Raw genomic sequence first — 20,921 nt, forward strand, 5'->3', positions numbered from 1 at the left:
AGAGGGAACGAGTGTTGCGTCGAAACTGACGCTATGGGGAACGCTTTGCGTGATGACGTCTTGAAGCACATGTAAAATCAGTCCAATGGTGTGGCGGAACGTCAGAGGCGGGTGACGTCACGTACCAGGAAGCTATAAAAGCCAGCCCGAAACAGAAAACGAAAGCTTCGTAGAGTCTGAAGTCGTGCTGACAGGCATGAAGGAGATATGGCAAGGCGACGCAACGCTCGTTCCCTCTTCAGGGAACCGAGGTTACAGTCGTAACCGAGGCGTTCCCTTTCAAGGGAACTCGCGTTGCGTCGTTATGGGGAACGTCTATACCAACGCCACCATAGCTACAAATGTCTGTCCTGTGTGTAATCAAGTGAGCAGCACTAGAAAGACAAAACCTGAGACCCTGGAGTAGAGTCTAGGTCTAAAGAGTAGAACCTGACGAAGGTGTGCGGTGAGGACCAGCCTGCAGCATCACAAACGTCCTGCAAAGATACTCCTGATATAAGGGCCTTAGAGGCCGCCATACTCCTAGTAGAGTGCGACCGGACAGCCAAAGGAGAAGGCTGCCCAGCCGCCTCATAAGCAAGTGAGATAGCCTCAACCACCCACTTGCTCATCCTTTGCTTAGACACTGGACCTCCTTTGTTAGGGGACCCAAAGCAAACAAACAATTGATCACTCTTACGCCACAGGGCAGCTCTGTGGACATATGCGTCTAACGCCCGAACAGGGCAAAGCAAATTATTCGCCTCCTGGTCCGCATTTTGAAAGGGAGGAGGACCGAAGGCCTGCAGAACAATAGGTCTAGCCACATTAGTGGGGACCTTGGGGATATAGCCCGGACTAGGGTGAAGAAAAGCTTTGACCTTACCCGGAGCAAACTCCAAGCATGACGGAGCAACCGACAATGCTTGGAGATCCCCTATTCTCTTTAGAGAAGAAATGGCTAGAAGGAACAGAGCTTTCAAAGTCAAGAATTTCTCAGGAACCTCCTCAATAGGCTCAAAGGGGGCCAGGGAAAGGCCTTGCAGCGCAATGGACAAATCCCAAGGTGGCACCCTAGAGCGAACTGCAGGCCTCAGCCTCCAAGTGCCACGAAGGAAACGAGATACCAGAGGGTCTTTCCCCACAGACATTCCACCCAAAGGAATGTGGTAAGCACCTATGGCCGCCACATAGACCTTTAAAGTGGACGGGGTCAGAACTGTACCAATTGGGCAGTTGACTGGATCCAACCGACGGTCACTACACCAAGAAGTGAATACTCTCCACTTCAGGGCATAAAGTTTCGTCGTGGAGGGAGCTCTGGACTGTAGAATGGTCTCAACAACCTCAGTTGAGAGACCTGACTCTATGAGCTGGGCCCCCTCAGAGGCCAAGCCCACAGGTTCCACAGTTCTGGCCGGGGGTGAAAAATCGAGCCCCCTGCTTGGGACAGAAGGTCCCTCCTGACCGTCGAGGAGGGACACAAGATCGGGAAACCATACTCTGCCCGGCCAGCGCGGGGCTATAAGAAGCAGGCAAATCCGGTGCCTGCGAACTCTCTCCAGAACTCCCGGGAGCAGAGCCACTGGGGGAAAAGCGTACAGACGTAGCCTCGGCCACGTCTGTACCATAGCATCCAGTCCCAGAGGAGCTGGATGCGTGAGGGAGAACCAAAGTGGACAGTGAGACGTCTCTCGAGACGCAAACAGATCCACTTGTGCTTGGCCAAACTCCCTCCATATCAGCTCCACCACCTCGGGGTGGAGCCTCCATTCCCCGGGCCTCGGCCCCTGTCTCGACAGAGTGTCTGCTCCTATATTCTGGACCCCGGGGATGTAGGCTGCCCTGAGTGACAGCAACTTCCCCTGGGACCACAAGAGGATATGGCGTGCCAGAGTGGATAATGGGCGCGAGCGCAAAACCCCTTGGTGGTTGATATAGGCGACTACCGACGTGTTGTCCGTATGCACTAACACATGGTGTCCCCTGAGATCTGTGATAAAGCTCCTCAGAGCCCGGAAGACAGCTAACATCTCTAGGCGATTGATATGCCAGGAACGATGATGGTCTTCCCACAGACCTTGAGATGAGCGACCCTCTAGGATCGCTCCCCAACCCGTGAGGGAAGCATCCGTCGTTAGCAGTTTGCGACGACAAGGAGCTCCCAGCACTGGGCCCTGGGACAGGAACCAAGGTTTCTTCCACATAACCAAGGCACGTAGGCATCGCCGCGTGACCTTGATTGTGCGAAATGGGTTGCCCCTCGGGGAAAACCCTCTGGTCCTGAGCCACCACTGCATGGGCCTCATGTGCAGTAGTCCAAAAGGTATCACGTTGGAAGCTGCTGCCATGAGACCCAACAGTCTCTGGAACTGCTTGACAGTGAGTAGCTGGCCTAGCTTTACACTTTTCACAGCTGCAAGGATGGAATCTACACGTGGCGGTGACAGGCGCGCCTGCATCGACACTGAATCCCAAACCACGCCTAAAAAAGTCTGAAGTGGAGAAAGCACACTCTTCTTGGCGTTCAGCCGTAACCCCAGCTCTTTCATATGGGCGAGGACGACATCTCGATGCCGAATCGCCTCCTGATGCGACTGAGCTAAAATCAACCAATCGTCGATGTAGTTCAATATGCGAATACCCTGAAGGCGCAAGGGCGCCAGAGCTGCATCCACGCATTTGGTGAAAGTGCGGGGTGATAAAGCCAGGCCGAATGGAAGAACTCGATATTGGTATGCTTTGCCCCCGAAAGCAAACCTCAGGAACTTCCAATGACACGGACAGATGGAAATATGGAAATATGGAAATATGCGTCCTTGAGGTCTATCGTGACAAACCAGTCCTCGGACCTGATCTGTGGCACGATTTGTCTCAATGTTAAAATTTTGAACTTGAGCTGCATGACTGACTCGTTCAGAACCCGAAGATCTAAAATGGGACGCAATCCCCCGTCCTTCTTTGGAACTATGAAGTACCGGCTGTAAAACCCGGTTTCCCTGTTGGAGGGGGGTACATATTCTATGGCCCCTTTCTCTAACAGAGTGTTTACTTCCTGTTCCATAACCAGAACCTGCTCGGGGCCCACCACTGTGGGCAGGACCCCCATAAACCGCGGTGGGCGTTTCTTGAATTGTATCCGATACCCTTTTTCCACGGTCTGCAGGACCCAACGAGAAACATTTGACAGTAGCTTCCACGCTGTCAAAGATTCTACTAGAGGTACCAGCCTCTCTGTAACGGCGCACCGGCAGGGGACGACCGAACAGACTGCTCTAGCACCCTCCTCAGAGGGGGCGGGCATCCCGAGGCCACTACGTTTCTGGGTGGACCTTGAGATATGTGCTCGCCGGAGACCGCTGCGCCCTGTAACACCGGAGGCGGCAGGGTTGGCAGAACGGTCCCCTGAGGGCACCGAAGAGAGACGGGCACCGTGAAAAGAGGTGTTAACCGCTCTGCTTCGGGGGGGACTACCCTCATTTGTCCTGAGCCCTCGGACGTCAGGACTTTTTCCCAGCAGCCTTCTTGGCGGTAATAACGGTCCGCAGATCCGTTTTACCCCTCGAAGGCTGCTGGGTTTGAGAGCGCCCTCCGTGTCCCCGAGATTTTTGTGGGGGAGCACGGGAGGACACACTCTGTTTTTGAGTGGCACGATGTTCAGCGCTCTTTTTAGAGGAGTGAGGCTGCTCCCGCTCAGCAGCCTCAATGAAAGAACGGCGGGGGAGAAGTTTTTGCAGTGCAGCTGCCTGTTTAGAAGCTTCTTGTGATTTAGCTACAGCACTGTTAACTGCATCACCAAATAGACCAACAGTGGAGACCGGAGCATCTAAGAGAACGTGTTTCTCTTTATCTTTTATATCGCTCAGATTGAGCCACAGATACCTCTCAGTGGCCACCAGGGCTGCCATAGACCGCCCGATTGATTTAGCGGTCTCCTTGGTGGCCCTGAGAGACAGATCTGTGGCTCTGCGTAGTTCGGCCACCGTGTCAGGACCAATTCCCCCGCCCTCCTCTAAATCCCCCAATAATTCTGCTTGATAAGCCTGCATAAGGGACATCGTATGCAGACACGCTGCAGCTTGACCAGCGGCTGCATACGATTTATGAACCAGTGCTGATGTAAATTTAACCCTCTGAGGTCTGAGGGGTTTTTGGGGTCCTTGAGATGGTCTGACATGCCCTGACATTTGTGCTTTTTTCAGTTGCTTATAAACATATTAATGGCAAAGGTGTAAATTCACTCTATATAGCACAAACAGGACTACAATAATATGTGAGCCACATGTATGTACATGTTTTCATTTTTGAGAGAATAATGTTTATGCGTGGTTATCGAAAAAACTAAAAATTAAAGTTTTTGAAATAAGGCCACAAAACACATACTAAATATGTGGCAATAAGACTTTTGACTAATGGATGTCCTCGCCTAGAGTTTTTTCTTCAAAATTATGTGAAAATAGTCTTGCTTTATCGTTCACATAAAACCATACATTGATTTAAATTGATGTAAAACAGGTTTTGCTTGGAAAGCCAATATGCGAGGGGGCGTGAACGAGGAGTGGTTTACACCTTAGAATACACCCACTCTGCATAATGATGAGCCATTCACTCAGGTGTGACACTGACTGAGCCACAATGCAAGGACAAAAGATATATTTAGAAGAAGACTTATATTGACCATTTAAGATTTTGCTTACATCTATCTTGTAAATATGTTTTGCTATTTTATTAAAACGGTTACAATTACAACAATAATTACAATTTCAACAATATTTCAAGTGTACTCTTTCTTTGTAAAAAAAAATGATTAGGCCTATAGGCCTACATTTTATCTATGTATTCATTAGTTTGAATATAACCAACATTGGCACAGCTAACATCTTAGTTGATGACTTTATTTTTGACAAAAATAGTATTTTATATATAGAAATTGCTAAACAAAAGCTTATTTGATGTGGCAGTATATTCTACAGTAAAAACTGTACCCAAATCTAGTCAACAAAATGTTGTCTTTCATATTTCGTCTGACTGTAACGTTGTTTTCATGAAATATTAGGGCATATTGTTAATTTGCAGTTTAATACGTTGCTTATACAAATAGCCTACATTTTATTTCAACATTCAGTCGATGTTTACTTATCTCAGTATAGCAATGCAGTTTGCTAAAACATCATCATTCATTCACACACGCGATTTAAATTTAAACTGTCTTTGCCAGCTGTGGTAAACAGCGCGCATCTGTGCCGTTTATTCATTCATAAACAGAAACCCACGTGAAGAAATTCACGTGAGAAGGAAAAAACTTACAGTATTCCTCAGCTCGCTCCTCGATATACCCGCACTTCTGAGGGACATTTTCCATTAGTATTATTCCTCACAGCGCTGCAAGACGGTGTAAACAATGATCTAAATAAACTTGTGTGTTTTCTCGAGCTGATGGGGGCGTTCACAGGATTGCCTCAGCCATTTGCGTTTGAATAGCGCGCGCTCTCCGTGGGCGTGGCCGATTATAACGTAATGAGATGAGATGAGCTCGACTGGAATCGCTCTCTTTTAATACAGATTTCACAAGATGAGAATATTAGCTTTTTATATAAATTACTTCATTTAAAAGATGAGAATTCAAGCTTCATGCCTGTGTGCCTGTATGTCTGTTTGACTGAGTATTCGCTGAGTTATTGTTAATTTTCGGACGCGTTTCAGAATGGACTTCACTGGCAGAGAGAAGGCAGAACTCGCTTCGTGTTTATTTTTCTTTATTTGGCAAAAAGCACAACACTTTGTTTTTATTGTGAGTATACACAAAAATAATACACATTTAACAGAATCGATTGATGTATGAAACTCCTATGGAAAATCAAAGTCAACAGAGTATTTATGAGTTTCTTTTACACTAATAAAAAAAAAGCGAGCGGGTATCGCCGGCGATACCGTAGACCTCAGGGGGTTAACTGGCTTAGAGGGAAGTGAAGGAGCCTTCAAGGAAGATGCCGTTGCTGGAGAGAGATAGCTCGCAAGCGTCTCCTCCACCTTCGGCATCTCCCCATAACCATATTCTTTATATTTATAAATGGAAGAATAGTGAGATGTTTGTGGTGTGTATACTCTGTAAGACACTGGTTTCTCCCACGATCTCGACACCTCGGTGTGGAGATCGGGGAAAAACGGAAGGCTTCTGCGCTGAGGCTGTGTACGAGATGGCAGGAAGCGTTCGTCGAGCTTACTTTTCGAACGAACGTCCTGCCTATCCTCTGGCCACTCAATAGATAATCTCTGAACTGCTCTCGTGAGAACATCAAGCAATTCCTCAAAAGCATGAGACTGAGGTGGCGAATCCTCAGACTCAGCTTCAATACTAACAACGTCCAGCTCCTCAGAGCTGGACAATTGCAGTATTGGTGCCTCCATCGGGGGGGGGGAAGAAACCGCAGCGCGTGCTTCCACACCCTGATGAGAGGCACTGGATCTATCAGAAGGAGGCTGAGATAAGGCAGAGCCCGTCTCAACATCCACTGATAAATCCATTTGCGAACCCCAGGTCTGAGATCGACGCCGTGCCTCAGCAGTGGCGGGACCAAAGCCCTGGGGAACGTGATCGGGATTGAACCGAGCCAAGCGGGATCGGAGCGTACGCAATGGAAGCGCTTCGCAATGCACACAGTCACCACCCTCGAGTGCTGACTGGGCATGCTCCTTACCCAAACAAACAACACAAAGAGTGTGAGTATCACCTCCCGTTAAATAACGCGGGCAGGGATGGACACACACTCTAAACTGCTGCTTGCTCGCCATACTGAATATATAATATAATATAATATAGACAGACAACACCAAATAACAGGGACAGATTTCACACAGAGCGCAACTGAAGACTCAGAAAGCTTTCGTTTTCTGTTTCGGGCTGGCTTTTATAGCTTCCTGGTACGTGACGTCACCCGCCTCTGACGTTCCGCCACACCACTGGACTGATTTTACATGTGCTTCAAGACGTCATCACGCAAAGCGTTCCCCATAGCGTCAGTTTCGACGCAACGCGAGTTCCCTTGAAAGGGAACAAAACTTAATGAAGTGGTCAAAATCATGTTTTACCAAAAACAGCTCCGTTGCTAGGAGGGCGCCAGCGCCTCTGCCTCTCAGCACCTCTGCCTCGCGAGTGGATGATAGCCCTGAAGACGCCTAGCAATGGTATACCTTTAGTGGAAGTATACCTTTAGTTAAGTTATACCTTTAGAGTCTTTCGTAGCGCGCTAAGAGACAACGTTATCGGAAAATGCAGCCCGGGAATGATGTGTATGATGATGCGTAATGGAGATTCTAAAGCGCTCTTCTTTGGTCAGAACCACGGAGAGCGATCGCGGAGAGGTCCGTCCTATGCACCGAAACTTTTTACAATGCAACAAAAAATTTAAAGAGCATCAAGCTATAAAAATCTATATTATGTATACGCACAGATAATATAACAGTATATTAGTCAATATTTTTTTATTAGGTTAAACAGTGATTGGATAACGTTTTTAATTTAAGGCCCACCCACAATTGGTCTGGCCCATCCAAAACTGGAATCCTGGCGCCGTGCCTGGCCATAACTGAGGTGGTAAAATGTGGTTTAGTATGAAATAAACAAATAAATATATCAGAATATATCTGAATACAGTAAACATAAAGATTCACTTCAGTATACATCATCTATACATGTTTATATTGTCCACAGCACGGCAACTGGCGCTAAACGTGCACGTGAATTACACTGGCATCACTCACTTCCTAACACATTAATCACGATATGAACATAACAACAATCGGATATACAGCTGCGACATGAAAGTGTTAATATAAGGATAAATAAACATACACTCATGCACGCACATTTACCACTTGTAGAAGATGGCGGCAGAAACGAAACTGAGAGTAAACTGAAACTGCTCTAGAGGTTGTACGTCAACCAACTAAAACTCAGTAGCCAATGAGAACACACCACTGTTAGCCCCGCCCCCACGAGAGTTATGTGCCTGAATGGTGAAATGAAAACTTCAAAAGCGTAAATGAAAATTCTGGAAGCGCATTTGTAAGTACAGATCAGCGAAAGAAAAAAGAGAAAACAATTGTAAAAACATGCAGTGTATTAAAAACAAAGTCAATTTTTGCCTGCGATTTATTCTTTTACAGTTTCAAAGACATTTTATTAAGTTTCAATTAGGGATGCACCGATCCACATTTTTTCACTTCCGATCCGATCCCGATACCTGAATTTGGATATCGGCCGATACCGATACTATTCCGATACCAGAGCTGTTTGCTTTAATATTATTATTATCATTATTGTTTATTTTATATGATGCTGAAATAAACTTCTCTCAACAGGCAAGTATGATATGTACGTATGTATGCATGTATACCCCAAAAGGCAACTTGAGGTAAGTATAAGGTCAGAAAAGGAAGTCAGAAAAACAGGAATAATCCCATTCTGAAAACAAATATGCAACTGTAAGGGCTTCAAATTTATTGTCATGTCAATATTTATTACATTCCCAAAATGTCAAATACTTGAGTGTTGAAATATAAGAAAAGTGCAAGTGTAAACATCTTACACACACTCTATCTGAAGGGTGATCCTCGTTCCTATGCAGTAACGTTAACTCTCTCGATGAATGCTCGATCAACATCAGCATCTTGCAAACAGACAAGCGGATTTTGCCTCAGACGCGCGTCAATTTCGCTTCAAACTTTTGTTTTTTATGCGCGTCAATTTTTCTCTGGACGCGCGAATGGATTCAAAATATTAAAGCGTCCAACTAGACGCGGTAGACGCGAATTTGACGCGCTATTAGCGTTTGGTGTGAACGCACAGTAACGTGGTGTTTTTGTAAATGTTTGATTGCGTTCGTTGTGTTGTACGACGCGAGGGAGCTTCAAAGAGCTCTGAATTACGGCTTCGCAAACATTGCATTTTGCTGTCTTGCTCTGCGGTGTTTCCAGTGTGTGAAGTATTTCCACACAGCGGACGTTGTTGGCTAGCCGCAAACTGCGGAATGGATTTCCTGAGCTGGAGCGTGTCTCATAACTCTGTCTCATTGAGCCGCGCCTCCGTTTAGGAAATCTATTCCGCAGTTTGCAGCCAGCTAGAAGACTAGCCGGCGGGAATCACTTTTGGAGTCATTTCAGCAGACAACGTTAAAGCGCAGACATTACTCATGGATATCGGATATCTCCGCAGGTTGGATCGGGAAAATCCGATACGTGAATTACGCTGGTATCGGATCCCGATACCGATACTGGATCGGATCGGCCCCATCCCTAGTTTCAATTTATATTTTCATTCATTTCTTGAAAAGTTTGTTTAATTTTAAAGGCACAAAAATAATCCCATAAAATTCACTCAATCATCTATCACAATGAGTAAAACCAAAGAATATAGTTCTGATGTGCAGCAAAAGATTGTTGAGCTTCACAAAATAGAAAGTGGCTGTAAGAAAATAGCTAAAGCATTGAAAATTCCAATTTCGACCATCAGGACAATAATTAAGAAGTTCCAATCAACTAAAGATGTTACAAATCTGCCTGGAAGAGGAAGTGTGTCTATATTGTCTTAATGCACGGCGAGGAGGAAATCAGAGGAATAAATGTAGAAATAAATAAATGTAGAAATAAACTAGAAAAAAAAGTTTGTTGAGACAAACTTTAAGTTGGCTTGAGAAAGCCGGACCAGAGAGTTTGAAGAAGTTAAAAGTAGTTTGATGTTTAAAGTAGGTTAAAGTTTGATAGATAGATTAGTTCGAAAGAAAGAAAGAATAGTTAGAAAAAAAGAAACAGATACATTTTTTTTTTTAAATAGTTTGATAGACAGACAGACAGACAGACAGATAGATAGATAGATAGATAGATAGATAGATAGATAGATAGATAGATAGATAGAAATAAAGAGGAAGAAAGATTGATTAGTTAGAAAGAAAGAAAGAAAGAAAGAAAGAAAGAAAGAAAGAAAGAAAGATTGATTGATTGATTGATTGATTGATTAGAAAGAAAGAAAGAAAGAAAGAAAGAAAGAAAGAAAGAAAGAAAGAAAGAAAGAAAGAATGGTGGATTAGTTATTTAGATGAAAGAAAGATGGATTAGTTAAAAAGAAAGAAAAATTGATTAGTTAGAAAGAAAGAAAGAAAGAAAGAAAGAAAGAAAGAAAGAAAGATGGATTAGTTAGAAAGAAAGATAGATTAGCTAGAATGAAAGAAAGAAAGAAAGAAAGAAAGAAAGAAAGAAAGAAAGAAAGAAAGAAGTGGATTAGTTAGAAAGAAAGAAAGAAAGAAAGAAAGAAAGAAAGAAAGAAAGAAAGAAAGAAAGAAAGAAAGAAAGATGGATTAGTTAGAAAGAAAGATATATTAGCTAGAATGAAAGAAAGAATGAACGGTTGATTAGTTGGTTAGAAAGAAAGAAAGATGGATTAGTAAGAAAGAAAGATTGATTAGTTAGAAAGAAAGAAAGAAAGAAAGAAAGAAAGAAAGAAAGATGGATTAGTAAGAAAGAAAGATTGATTAGTTAGAAAGAAAGAAAGAAAGAAAGAAAGAAAGAAAGAAAGAAAGAAAGAAAGAAAGAAAGATGGAACAGTTAGTTAGAAAGAAAGAAAGATTGATTAGTTAGAAAGAAAGAAAGAAAGAAAGAAAGAAAGAAAGAAAGAAAGAAAGAAAGATGGATTAGTAAGAAAGAAAGATTGATTAGTTAGAAAGAAAGAAAGAAAGAAAGAAAGATGGATTAGTTAGAAAGAAAGAAAGAAAGAAAGATGGATTAGTTAGAAAGAAAGAAAGAAAGAAAGAAAGAAAGAAAGAAAGAAAGAAAGAAAGAAAGATTGATTAGTTAGAAAGAAAGAAAGAAAGATGGATTAGTTAGTTAGAAAGAAAGATTGATTAGTTAGAAAGAAAGAAAGAAAGAAAGAAAGAAAGAAAGAAAGGATTAGTTAGTTAGTTAGTTAAAAATAAAGATGGGTTAGTTAGAAAGAAAGAAAGAAAGAAAGATGGATTAGTTAAAAAGAAAGAAAGATAGATTAGTTAGAAAGAAAGAAAGAAAGAAAGAAAGAAAGAAAGAAAGAAAGAAAGAAAGAAAGAAAGATTAGTTAGAAAGAAAGATGGATTAGTTAGAAAGAAAGATTAGTTAGAAAGAAAGATAGATTTGATAGAAGGATAAATAGATAGATTAGTTAGAAAGATATATTAGTTAGAAAGAAAGAAAGATAGATTAGTTAAAAAGAAAGAAAGAAAGAAAGAAAGAAAGAAAGAAAGATAGATAGATAGATAGATAGATAGATAGATAGATAGATAGATAGATAAGTTTATAAGTACATTGAATGGTAGTTTAATTGAGTCTAGGGCTTCAGAGAATTTAGATTTGAGTTTTTGGGTTGTGCACTAATGGGCCACCGTAGTCTTGGCTCAATTTGAGCAGTCTGCAATGAAAATCAATGGGGTTTTTATGATTTTTAATATTAATTTTTAAGAAAACTGAAAGTCAAATCAGTCTGAAAAGATATAGCAACTCAAGTCAGAACAGTATGAATGTCTGACCCGAGTTTGGAGTTTGTAGAGTTAAAGCTCTAGGAGGAGTTAGTGTCAGAACATTTTGGGTCAGAATAATAATAACTAGATGCGAAAGTTCGTCGAGACAAACTTTAAGTTGGCTTGAGAAAGTTTGGACCAGAAAGTTTTTTGCTAGGCGGTTGCTAGGATGTTATGGGTGGTTGCTATGGTGTTGCTAGGGTATTTTGGGAGGTTGCTAGGGTGTTCTGGGTGGTTGCTAGGTGGTTGCTAGGGTATCCTGGGTGGTTGCTAGGGTCTTTTGGGTGGTTGCTAGGTGGTTGCTAGGGTCTTTTGGGTGGTTGCTAGGCGGTTGCTAGGGTGTTCTGGGGGGTTGCTAGGTGGTTGCTAGGATATTTTGGGTGGTTGCTAGGTTCTTTTGGGTGGTTGCTAGGCGGTTGCTAGGGTGTTCTGGGTGGTTGCTAGGGTGTTTTGGGTGGTTGCTAGGGTATTCTGGGTGGTTGCTATGCGGTTGCTAGGATATTTAGGGTGGTTGCTAGGGTATTTTGGGTGGTTGCTAGGCGGTTGCTAGGGTATTTTGGGTGGTTGCTAGGGCATTTTGGGTGGTTGCTAGGCGGTTGCTAGGGTATTTTGGGTGGTTGCTATGGTATTTTGGTTGGTTGCTAGGGTCTTTTGGGTGGTTGCTAGGCGGTTGCTAGGGTGTTCTGGGTGGTTGCTAGGGTGTTTTGGGTGGTTGCTAGGGTATTCTGGGTGGTTGCTAGGCGGTTGCTAGGATATTTAGGGTGGTTGCTAGGGTGTTCTGGGTGGTTACTAGGATGTTTTGTGTGGTTGCTATGGTGTTGCTAGGGTATTTTGGGTGGTTGCTAGGGTCTTTTGGGTGGTTGCTAGGTGGTTGCTAGGTGGTTGCTAGGGTGTTCTAGGTGGTTGGTATGGTATTCTGGGTGGTTGCTAGGGTCTTTTGGGTGGTTGCTAGGCGGTTGCTAGGGTATTTTGGGTGGTTGCTATGGTATTCTGGGTGTTTGCTAGGGTCTTTTGGGTGGTTGTTAGGTGGTTGCTAGGGTGTTCTGGGTGGTTGCTAGGGTGTTTTGGGTGGTTGCTAGGGTATTCTGGGTGGTTGCTAGGCGGTTGCTAGGATATTTTGGGTGGTTTCTAGGGTGTTTTGGGTGGTTGCTAGGGTGTTCTGGGTGGTTGCTAGGCGGTTGCTAGGGTGTTATGGGTGGTTACTAGGATGTTTTGTGTGGTTGCTATGGTGTTGCTAGGGTATTTTGGGTGGTTGCTAGGGTGTTCTGGGTGGTTGCTAGGTGGTTGCTAGGGTGTTCTGGGTGGTTGCTATGGTATTCAGAGCGGTTGATATGGTGTTACTAGGTGGTTGGTAGTTGTCACAGATGGTTACTATGGAGTTTTTATAGAGTTCTTACTTAACTAATCGCTATTAGCATGTAGCTATTCACTGTTAGCATGTGTAGCATGTTGAAAGTGCTGTTTGCTAGCATGAGTCAAAAGAGCCAAACCTCATCTCTATACGATGTTCTGATACAGAGATATAGGTCTTGCAAAACGGTTGCTAGGATACTCAAGTTTGGTTGCTATGGAGTTGCTTGGGAGCTGGGAGCTTTAAACTTAAGAAGTTTAAATTGGTTTAAAGTTTAAAGTAGTTTGAAGTTTATGACAGAGAGATAGATAGATAAATAAGTTAGATAGATAGATACACACACACACACACACACACACACACACACTCAAACAGACTACCTCGCTCACACACTCACTCAGACACTCAGACACACACACACACTCAGAGTTTATGAGTTTAGAGTTTATAAGTGTATAAATTGATGAGTTTATAAGTGTACAAGTTTTTGAGTTTATAAGTTTAAATGAGTTTAGAGTTCAGAGTTTATTAATTTATGAGTTTAAGAGTTCATAAGTCTATGAATTCATGAGTTTATTAGTTAATTAGTTATTAAATTTAAGTTAATTAGTTTATAAGTGTATGAGATTAGAGTTTATTAGTTTAAATGAGTTTCATTGGCTAATATATATAGAATGGCAGTTTGAATTAGTCTTCAAGGGATTTAGATTTAAATTTTTGTCGGTTGGTGAGTTTGAATTTTTTTAGAATGCCCAATGTTAACCCTTTAGGCGCCAGAGGTTCTCTTACGAGAGGTCTCTCGTACTGCGTAAGATATCTTACGCTAGGGGAAAATCCTTTTCCGCGAGATATTGAAGCCAAAAATTATCCTTAATTTTGTAATAATGCAAAACGCGTTGCAGCAGCAATGCAGACATAGGCGAGACAGCTCGCGCGCCTATTGGCTGCTCTGCGGCAACTGCAGCAGCCTATCGAGCGAGGCCTGGCGTGACGTCAGACCCAATCAGGGCACTTCGCGCCCGCTGCGTCACGTCCCGCCGAAATGGGCGTGGTCTAGGCCTATAAATATCGCTCGCAGGCAGCTATTATCTGATTTTTCATCCTTCAAGCGAAGCACACGCATCGCTGGAGCTGGATAAGAAGCCGCGCCGTCTGAAAGAGAGCACCTTCAGCGGGACGAGTCACTGAAGTCGCTGGCCGCGCCGCCTTCCTTGCCTTCCTGCTGCGCTTTCCGGCGTTATATCCTTTCTCTGCTACTGTGTTTATGTATGTGTGTGTGCTCGCCGCCGCGACACACACTCCCATTGCACTAAAAGAGCTGGGCGTCTTTTTCAAGACGCCCCTTTTCCTGATCACGCAGCTCTCGCACTCGCTGACGGCGACTGCCCTCACTGCGAGTTAGTTACTGCCTATGGTGACTCTGAGGACTCACCTGGCATCCTTCTCCGAGACTGCTTCTCCGCCCCCCCCCCCCCCCCAACCCGCAAAGCTCGCCGGTTCGCCCGCTTGCCTTGCCTGCTTGGGGGACGATACCTGTTCTCCCTCTGTTCGAGCCGCGCACACCGCGCCGCTCACAGAGGATGTCAGGAGCGGGCGGTCACGGGGCTAGCTTTCTCTCTCCCTCTGGTCAAGCCGCGCAAACTGCGCCGCTCACAAGGGAGGCTGGAAGCGGACGGTCGGGGTTAGTTTTTCTTTACGTTACAAGAAAGCTACCCTGCCTTCTGCGCCCCATTCATGCGTCACTCACCGGCGAAAGGAGAAAGGTGTGTTTTTAGTCCCTCCGAGGATGGACTGACCTTCAATTTCTCATACATATTCCCAGTTCCCTGATCATGTGACTGGAAATATCAATATTGCAGCAGGCGAGCCTGTTTTAATACAAGCGCGCCTGCAAGCATACGCCGAAGAAAGCATGTGACGCTCTTATATGCTCGTGCATCCGAAAACCTTTGCGTTCCCCCCCTGTGGCTCAGTGGCGGAATCATTGGTTTTTCTCACGAGAGACCGGAGTTCGAATCCCGGTCTAGCGGCAGTTAAAATTATGCCGCCAATGCTTCGCTCTGTCAGTTCCCTGAAAAGCGACTGCAGATGTGCATTTTGCAGCCAACGAGCGCGTTGCACAACCCGCTCGCCTGCACCCAAACACCGTTTCTATGGTTTCCGTGCGTCACTGGCGAAAGGAGAAAAGAGCGTTTTCTGGTCCCCCCGCGGACGGACCGACCTCCTCTTTCTCGTACATTTCTCATTCCCCTCTGAAGTTCGGGCGACTGGAAATGTCAGTATTGCAGTGAGCAAGCCTGTTGTAATACACGCATGCCTGCAAACAAACGCCAGCACGTTGACGCTCTCTTATAATACTCGCGCTAACTGAGTTACAATGTGTCTCCCCCTGTGGCCCAGTGGCAGACTCTCAGGTTTTTGCACGCGAGAGACCCGCGTTCGATCCCCGGGTCTACCGGCAGATAAAATTATGCCGTCAATGCTCGCTCTGTCAGTTCCCTGAAAAGGCGACTGCAGATGTGTATTTTGCAGCCAACGAGCGCGTTGTACAACCCGCTCGCCTGCACCCAAACACCGTTTCTATGGTGTTCCGTGCGTCACTGGCGTAAGGAAAAAAGGGAGTTTTTCTGGTCCCGCTGCGGACGGACCAACCTCCTTTTTCCTATACATTTCCCATTCCCCTCTGGAATTCAGGCGACTGGAAATGTCAATATTGCAGTGAACAAGCCTGTTGTAATGCACGCAGGCCTGCAATAAACGCCAGCATGTTGACGCTCTCTGTCTCTATGGCAACTTCTCGCTCGTTCAGTTCCAGTAAATGTGACTGTTCCAGTGTATCCTGCAGTAAACAAGTCGGTTCTGTCACCCGCTTGCCTGCACACAAACGCCGTTTTTACGGCTACCCAGATAAATCCCATAAGTGTGAATTTTTCTGGTGTCCCGGCCACGGCCGATGGTGCTTTATGTGTAAGAAGAATGCCCACTGCTCAGTGCCCATCTCTACACACAAGCACAGCCCGTCACACAGGGCTCGCGCACATGAATCGACTGCGCTTCAAACATGGTGAATGTGCCCACTAACACCACGTTATGCATGTCTCACGGTTTCTGTAAAAACGAAACCAACGTGCATTCGCTTCACTCAAGTGAACGATGCTTTCAGTGTGGTAAATGTGCCCGCTGTCCCGCGCCCACATCCACACATAGACATGACAGTTCCTACGGGAACCGCCCAGCCCTCCCCCTCGCGGTTGACCACCGCAGAGGAGTCGAGCGCGGGCAATCTGCCCGCTGTTATCAGCGCGCCCCATGCCTCAAATGTCACGAGCGCGACGCTTGTGTTACAGCACTCCGAAGCCTCTCCATCGCTGAGCGAGCGGAGCGCGCTTCGTATTCAACCCCTAGCTATTCATGCGGACGCATGGGCAAAGCTGCCCGGGGTTTCGAAGTGGGTGCTGAACATTATAAAAGGAGGCTATTCGCTACAGTTTCGCCGACGCCCTCGCCGCTATGTGGCGCGCGTCGAGACCACGGTAAAAACAGAAGTAGCACATTTACTTCGAGCCGAAGTGGCGAAGCTATTGAGCAAAGGGGCCATAGAGCCTCTCTCTCAAGTTCAGAGCGAAGGAGGGCTATACAGCAGATACTTCCTGGTACCGAAAAAAGATGGGGGTCTCAGACCCATACTAGATCTAAGGCAACTGAACAAAGTGCTTGTGAAGCGACAGTTCAGGATGCTCACGACCAGGCAAATCCTTGTGCAGATTCGCCAAGGAGATTGGTTTGTGTCAATAGATCTGAAAGACGCGTATTTTCAAATACAGATAGCGTCACGTCACAGGCGATATTTGAGATTCGCCCTCGAGGGCCAGGCATATCAGTACACAGTCCTGCCGTTCGGCTTGTCCCTGGAACCCCGTACATTTACGAAGTGCATGGATGCGGCGCTCGCACCCCTCAGAATGAGAGGCATGCGGGTGCTGAACTATTTGGACGATTGGCTGATTCTAGCGCAATCTCGCGCAGTGCTCATAGAACACACGACCATTTTACTCGATCACCTCGAGGATTTGGGTCTGAGTGTCAATTGGGCGAAGAGCTCCCTGTCACCCAGTCAGAAAATATCTTTCCTGGGCACAGAACTGGACTCACTATTCATGATAGCGCGACTATCACAACAGCGCGCGGTAGACATTCGACGCACAGCGAACTCTTTTCGCTGCGGCGCGTCTGTCCCGCTCAAGAGATTTCAGAAGATGCTAGGTCTCATGGCCTCAGCATCGTCAGTGCTCCAGCTGGGCCTGCTCCGCATGCGCCCGCTGCACTTTTTGGCTGAAAGCGCGAGTCCCACGCGAAGCGTGGGCACCCGGTTTGCTTCGCCTCAGGGTCAATCAGAAGTGCGTCACAGCTCTGAAACCCTGGAAAGCGAACGACTGGTACCAATCAGGTGCAAGCCTGGGGACTTCCTCGAGGGTGAAAGTGGTGTCCACGGACGCGTCCACCTCGGGATGGGGAGCGCTGCTCGAGGGCAGACCGTTCTTCGGCCAATGGTCAGAACGGGAGAAGCTCCTGCACATAAACTGCCTCGAAATGCTGGCAGTAGACAACGCGCTGACGCGTTTTTGTCCCCAAATAAAAGGTCACCACGTCTTGGTCCGTTCGGACAACATGTCTGTGGTGTCCTACATAAATCGCCAGGGCGGCATCAGATCCGAGAAACTGTACAGGCTGGCAGAACGCCTCCTGGTATGGGCTCAGTGCAACCTGCGCTCGCTCAGAGCAGCGCATGTGCCAGGGATCTTGAATATAGGACCGGACAGACTGTCCAGGAACAATGTTCCGGCAGGCGAGTGGTCTCTACACCCACAGACAGTCCATCTGCTGTGGAAGAATTTTGGCAGAGCGGAAGTGGACCTGTTTGCGTCTCAAGAAAACGCTCACTGTCAAGAATTTTTCTCCAAGAGCGGGAGCGCGCTGGCCCATGTGTGGCCCCGCCGCCCGCTCAATGCTTTTCCCCCCCGTCTCTCTCCTGCCTCAGGTGATAGAACGGATCAGGGAAGAAGGATGCTCAGTACTGCTGGTAGCACCGTTCTGGAAAAACCAACCTTGGTTCCCAGTCGTGATGCAGTTAGCAAGTACTGCCCCGTGGCCAGTACCAATGAGGAGAGATCTCCTCTCACAGGCCCGCGGCTCGATCTGGCATCCTCACCCGGAACTATGGTCACTTCATGTCTGGGCCATCAACGGGTACATGTTGAACTCCCTAAAGGAGTATTAAACACGATCACGCAGGCTAGAGCTCCGTCTACAAGACGACTCTATTCTTCGAAATGGTCGGTGTTTTCGGGCTGGTGCACAGCCCGTGGTGTGTCACCCACAAACTGTGGTGTGACGGAGGTGTTTTCCTTCCTACAAGAGCTGTTGGATGGGGGCAGGGCCCCCTCCACGCTCAAAGTTTATGTGGCGGCTATAGCAGCGTTCTCAGAAACAACGCTTGGTCAGTCAATAGGAAGGAACGATTTAGTCATCCGCTTCCTTAGAGGGGCTAAGAGACTGAATCCTCCCAGACCTCCCTCAGTCCCCGTATGGGACCTTTCTACGGTTCTGGAAGCCATGAAAGGTGCGCCATTTGAGCTTTTACAGTCAATCAATTTGAAACACCTGTCTTTCAAGACGGTGTTTTTGCTGGCTCTCGCTTCAGTGAAGCGCATAGGGGATCTGCACGAGCTCTCTGTGAGCGCGACGTGCATGGAGTTTGGGCCCAATGACTCAAAAGTTATACTCAAACCTAAGCACGGTTATGTTCCAAAATCCCTCAACACACCGTTTAGGGCGCAGGTTATCTCCCTGTCAGCCCTACCGGTCCCTGATGAGGAAAAAGACGCGAGCCTCCTTTGCCCAGTCAGGGCATTACGAGCTTATGTGTCTCGCTCGTCTGTTTTCAGACAGACGGAGCAGCTTTTTGTTTCGTTTAGCGGACGTCCTAAGGGACTAGCCGCGTCGAAACAGAGCCTATCCAGATGGATAGTTGATGCTATAGCGCTGGCATACGCTTCCAAGGGCATGCAGTGCCCATTGGGTGTCAGAGCGCACTCCACGAGAGGCATGGCCTCTTCGTGGGTCTGGTCAAGTGGGATTGCCTTGCAAGATATTTGTATGGCGGCAGGCTGGGCCTCCCCGTCTACATTTATAAGGTTTTATAACCTAGAGGTTCCCGCCCTGCAGGCCAGGCTGCTGTCGGTCTAAATTTACCAGTATTATCTGACCTGATGCGATCAGCTCAGAATGCTGCGTCTGCTGAGCACAGCTCAATGTTCGACAGTATAAAGCTGGGCAAACTGTGTAAGACCCACATTTCCCCATCAGTTCAGGCCGTACCCCGCCCTGTCTGTATGATGAAATTTGCGTCCCATCGACGCTGCTATATGTGGAAGAGTGAGGCTGCACCCCTCCCTCTTCCCGGACTCCCTGTGAGTTCCCTGAGTGATTGTGCACTATATGTACCCCGGGCTTTCGCCCTTGGGTCTTTGGTGTCAGATCTCAGCATGCACGGCGTTTTACATTGGGTCCCCTAGCGTAAGATATCTTACGCAGTACGAGAGACCTCTCGTAAGAGAACGTACTCGGTTACTAACGTAACCTCGGTTCTCTCTAGAAGAGGGAACGAGTACTGCGTATCTTGCCGTGCATGCACACGCTCTGGTTGCTTCGATGATGAAAAACCAGATAATAGCTGCCTGCGAGCGATATTTATAGGCCTAGACCACGCCCATTTCGGCGGGACGTGACGCAGCCGGCGCGAAGTGCCCTGATTGGGTCTGACGTCACGCCAGGCCTCGCTCGATAGGCTGCTGCAGTTGCCGCAGAGCAGCCAATAGGCGCGCGAGCTGTCTCGCCTATGTCTGCATTGCTGCTGCAACGCGTTTTGCATTATTACAAAATTAAGGATAATTTTTGGCTTCAATATCTCGCGGAAAAGGATTTTCCCCTAGCGTAAGATATCTTACGCAGTACTCGTTCCCTCTTCTAGAGAGAACCAAGGTTACGTTAGTAACCGAGTACGTTTTTTCCTAAAACGTTCGATTTTGACATCTTAATTTCAAAAGGCTTTATCTTAAAAGTGATAAAAGATAGAGACTTTCTGTAAATTAGAGAAATATTAAGGATGACCCAAAGTTTATGTAGGGATTACATTTTCCCATCTAATTTGCATATTATGACGTCATATGGTGGCGGTCATCTTGGATTATAGAATTTTTATGGTTTTTGTTGATGTTTATTTGGTTGTTTTTTTTTGTTTTTTAGCTGACAAAGACGCACACATCACAAGGACATGAACACACAAAAAAGAACACATATTGTACACTACTAAATGGTCAGGGAAATAGATAGTAAATCAACAGTGTAATAAATGGCAGACAAAAACAATTGTTGCAGGGCTTTTGCTGTAGAGATAATGACTCCCTATTCATCCAGGTGACATTTTTTGTAGTGTTTCATGGTGTGGTCTTGCGATAGACTATGCATAATAGCCCCTCTGCCCCGTGTCACATCGCCTCTTCTCCTGCTACGAGCAGCAGCGCGGGCGCGGCCAGATCTGTCTCGCGCGCGCGCAGAGTGTGCACAGCTCGGACTACTGTCATTGTCATTGCGACTCCCCACCCTGCCTCCACGTTGCCCCCTAACTGTCCTATGAATACTTCGACCTCGTCTAACATACCCAGTGGCATTAGACAAAGTCTCCACCACAATACTGTCGCCGCGATTGCGGAGAGGCACACGGTCACCATGGCTCGCGCGGTTAAAATCTCCCGCGGCCGCCTCGTTCCCCACAACACTAACACGCCTGCTAACTTCGCGATGAACACTCCGACCCCGGGAAACATTGTTCCCACCACTGACATTGGGCAAAGGACCATCTAACGTTATATTGGGCAAAGGATTCACCGTTTGTGCTTGGTGTAGGGCTATACTTTCACTTTCAGAATCACCGTCATTTTCTGAAGGCAGATAACGTTATTCCCCTTCAGAATCAGGGTCCGCGAATAGAA

The 20,921-nt window shown here is 46.4% G+C and overlaps 1 protein-coding gene across 11 annotated transcripts in view; it reads right to left on the reverse strand.

Moving 5' to 3' along the window:
* The window catches only part of LOC309474430 (endonuclease V-like), a 370,440-nt gene that overhangs the window by 323,734 nt on the left and 25,785 nt on the right, over nucleotides 1-20,921 (reverse strand). The gene's annotated exons all lie outside the window — the stretch shown is intronic.

The sequence above is a fragment of the Leuciscus leuciscus genome, assembly GCF_965113295.1.
Source record: "Leuciscus leuciscus genome assembly, chromosome: 14".
Classification (NCBI taxonomy): Eukaryota; Metazoa; Chordata; class Actinopteri; order Cypriniformes; family Leuciscidae; genus Leuciscus; species Leuciscus leuciscus.